The 4,110-nt window shown below is 45.6% G+C and overlaps 1 non-coding gene across 1 annotated transcript; it reads left to right on the top strand.

The window, feature by feature from the left end:
* The first annotated feature begins 396 nt into the window (after positions 1-396).
* trnae-uuc (transfer RNA glutamic acid (anticodon UUC)) lies at positions 397-468 on the top strand. Its single transcript has one exon. It is a non-coding gene; the product is annotated as a tRNA-Glu (tRNA).
* The last annotated feature ends 3,642 nt before the right edge of the window (positions 469-4,110 follow it).

Raw genomic sequence — 4,110 nt, 5'->3', positions numbered from 1 at the left:
GCCTTCAGCAATTCCTCCACCCTGCTGAAACACCTGTGTGTCCTTCAGCAGTGGGAGGCCCTTCAGCTGGCCCGAGTGTGGGAAGAGGTTCATGTTTGCTTGCAACTTGCGGAAGCACCAGCGGGGGCACTGCTGCTCATTGAGCCAGGGACTGCACATTGCCAATGAAATTATCCAAATAAACCTCAGACCGCAAGACCATCGGAGCAGAAGTTAGGCCATTGGGCCCGTCGAGTCTGCGAGGAGTCTCCAGTCTCCCCAATGTAGAGGAGACCGCATCGGGAGCAATGGATACAAGCAATGACATTGGTGGAAGCCTTCTCCCGATCGTGGCCCAGGTTCGATTTCCGGGCAGGGAAGCAATTTACATTAGAGCTGTGAAGGAGCACTGCTGTTTCCCTGGTGGTCTAGTGGTTAGGATTCGGTGCTTTCACCGCTGCGGCCCGGGTTCGATTCCCGGTCAGGGAAGTATTTCTCAGTGGATCTTTCACCTACCCATTCTCCTTAAATGCGCTGTACAGTTCCTTATTGGTCTTCGTCGTTACTGGCTACTGCAGTGTGTCGTGCCTCGTTGAAATAGTGTCCTGATTCAGGCTTGTTTGTATGTGTAGGGATCATTGCTTCTGTAGCTAAGTACTTGGTTCGTGTGCGTTGTTTTCCTGTAGACGCTGTTTTGAATTTACCATTGACTGTTCGCTCTACTGTGACATCTAGAAATGGCACTTTGTTGTTGTTCTCCTCTTTTGTGAATTTTATGCCAGTAAGGATATTGTTGATGGTGTTGTAGGTTTCCTCTAATTTACTTCATTTTTTGATGACAACAGTGTCATCACTGTGGCGGACAACAAAGTTTGGTTTGGATCGTTGGAAGGGCTGTTGGTTTGAGACTCTGTATTATTGCTTCTGCTAGGAATCCTGATACTGGTGGTTTCATGGGTGTTTCTTTGATTTGTTTGAGGCTTGTTACTGAATATGAAGTGGGTGGTTAAGGCACAGTTCCACGAGGTGGATAGTGCTATCTTTGCTGATGAAGTTGGTGCTGTATTTGTGTCTTTGGTTCTTCGAGTAGTGTCTCCAGTTTTCTTTGGCCACGTTGATGTTAATGGATGTGAACAGGACTGTTATGTCAAAGGACATCATTATTCCATCCTCTTCTAACTTAGTGTCTTTGTTGTTCAGGAATTCTTGGATGGAATAAATGGAGTGGCGTGAATCTTCGACTTGGTGTTTTAGTCTTCAGTGGAGGCCTATGACTAGTCTGTATATTGGTGTTCCAAGTAGTGAGACTATGGCCTGAGGGGGGCTCCTGGTTTGAAGAGGAGGAGAACAACAACAAAGTGCCATTCTTAGATGCCACAGTAGAGCGAACAGTCAATAGGGAACTTCACACTAGCGTCTACAGAAAAACAACACACGCAAACCAAGTGCTTAACCACAGAAGCAATCATCCCAACACCCACAAACGAAGCTGCATCAGGACATTATTTCAATGAGCCACTACACACTGCATATAGAGGATTATAAAATCATGAGGGATACGGATGAGGTGAACAGCAGGTGTCCTTTCCCTCAGCTGGGGGTTTCAGGATCAGGGAGCAAATATTTTGAGGTGAGGAGAGAAAGATTTTATAAAGACAGAACAAGGATCGTTTTTAAGAGAGTGGTCTGAGTGCAGAATGAATGTCCAGAAGAAGTCATAGAGTCACAGAGATGTACAGCACAGAAACAGACTTTTTGGTCCAACTTGTCCATGCCGACCAACTATCCCAACCCAATCTCGTCCCACCTGACAGCACACGGCCCCATATCCCTCCAAACCCTTCCTATTCATATACCTAACCAAATGCCTTTTAAATTTTGCAATCGTACTAGACTTCACCACTTCCTCTGGCAGTTCATTCAATAAACGTACAATCCTCTGCGTGAAAACGTTGCCCCTTAGATCTCTTTTGTATCTTTCCCCTCTAATGCTAAACCCATGCCCTCTCGTTCTGGACTCCCCCACCCCTGGGAAAAGACTTTGTCTAGTTATCCTATCCATACCCCTCATGATTTTATACACGTACAGTTACAACGTTTAAAAGACATTTAAATAAGTACCTGAATATGAAAGGTTCGAAGGTTTATGGGCCAAACACTGGTAGGTGGGACGAGTTCAGTTTGAGAACATACTCAGCATGGACGAGTTGGATGAAGGGTCTGTTCAGTGCTGTCTGACTCTGTGACCGACCTGTACTGGTCTTAAAACAATTTTCTTACCTCCACCCCATAACCATCCACTTCTTTGTTGTTCAAAACTCAGATGAATTTAGCCTTGAATATGTTTAATGACCCCACTTCTGAACTGAATTCCTCTTCGTAATATACCACTTGCCTCGCTCATTGCCTGCTGCATCTGCCCGACAACTGGCATTGACTGGTGTGGAGGGACTCTGAGACCCCTTTGTATATCCATACATCATTCCTGATGAAGGGCTTGTGTCCGAAACGTTCACTGTCCTGCTCCTCAGATGCTACCTGACCTGTTCTGCTTTTCCAGTGCCACATTTTTCGACTTTCACCTCTAGTCCTCACTTTCTCCACATTCCAATATATCACCATTTAAACAATGCACTGCTTTTTTTTAAATAGCCAAGGCGATAACTTCACATTGCGGCACTGCACTTGCCATGTGTTTGCCAATTGAGACACAGACCTGGACCAACTTCGGGAAGAGGCAAAACACTGAGTTCTGAAGAAAAACCGTAGCACACTCAAAACGTCGGCTCTGTTTACCTTTCCACAGATGCAGCTCGACCCGTTGGCTTTCTGCAGTATTCGCTGTGTTTGAACTGATAGAAGACAATTGTAATTCTGGGCGGGGCAGGTTGAATTATGAATTGAATAGTAGCTTCCTCAACGAGACTGTGCTCGTTATGCTCGGACCTGTCTCTGTGGCGCAATTGGTCAGCGCGTTCGGCTCATAAATAGACGGGTTATGGTTCGAGACTACCGAGGCCCGGCGTGTTTGTTGTTCACGCTCCAACCGCTTTCTTGGCCGCCAAGTTGCGCGTTTTTAATGGTGTCAGGAAAATGTTTCCCAAACGGAAATCTTTTCCACTGAGGAAGCACAAAGGGATTTCTGAATTGATTGAATTTCTAAAGTAAAGGACTGCGGATGCTAACAGTCCGAGACAGAAAGCGAAACTGCTGGAGCAACTCAGTAGGTTTGTCTGCACCTGAATGAGGAAAAAAGAAGTTCTGAAATGTTGTCTCTGATTCTCTTTCTACAGATGCTGCCTGACCTGCTGAGTTGCTCCTGCAATTTCTGTATTTCTTTTTAACTGAACGTCCATTTCATCTTTCAGACTCGCCATGTGCAGATATTTAACCCTTTCGAAACCTGTGAAATGATTGGATTCAAACAAACTCTGCATAGATTCACTCTTTCTCAGCTCCACAGGCAGAGAGACCTGGGAAATGAAGCTGTCAGTGTGGTTCTGTATTGGTGGGCCGAGAGGTGAATGCGATAGACATGAAATCCATTGCGGTTTCCCCACGCAGGTGTGAACCCTGCCGACTACAGTTGAGAACTGTCGTCAAAAGGAAAAGGAGATTGTTCCACGGCTTTTTTAAAGATGCAAACCAGTGGAGGGGTTGAAATATTTCAATCACATTGGGACTGGTCGGGAATCTGCAACCCACTGCCTGTCAGGGTGGAACAAGCAGATAACCGCAGAGCTGCTTTTGAGGCGATGAGCCAAGTGTTTGGAAATGAGACTAGAACAGTGAGGGGCGTGAAGTCGTGGTCAAAATGAAGCAGGCACCTGAGGACAAAAGTGTTTTATTTGCCAGTGAAAGATACTGTTTCACAAAGTTGAGACGATGGAAGGGAAGCAGTGACGGTGATTATCTTTGGCTGTTTACCTCTCCCTCAAAAATTTGGCAGAATTTTAAAGTCACAATGAAAAGAAGTAAAAGTGACATTAGGAAGAACGTTTTCGTACAGGGAGTGGTTAGGGTTAGTAAGTCCCTGTCTGTCATTGACAAAGAGGAAGATTCAATGGGCACAAAAGGGAATTCGGTGGTCACGTTCAGATGTGCAGATTTACGCTGAGAAGGCGAGAGAAT

The sequence above is a fragment of the Chiloscyllium plagiosum genome, unplaced genomic scaffold (genome assembly GCF_037043375.1).
Source record: "Chiloscyllium plagiosum isolate Xiang-an unplaced genomic scaffold, Cpla_swu_hap1 HiC_scaffold_27, whole genome shotgun sequence".
Taxonomy (NCBI): domain Eukaryota; kingdom Metazoa; phylum Chordata; class Chondrichthyes; order Orectolobiformes; family Hemiscylliidae; genus Chiloscyllium; species Chiloscyllium plagiosum.
This window is presented reverse-complemented; position numbering and strand designations above follow the sequence as displayed.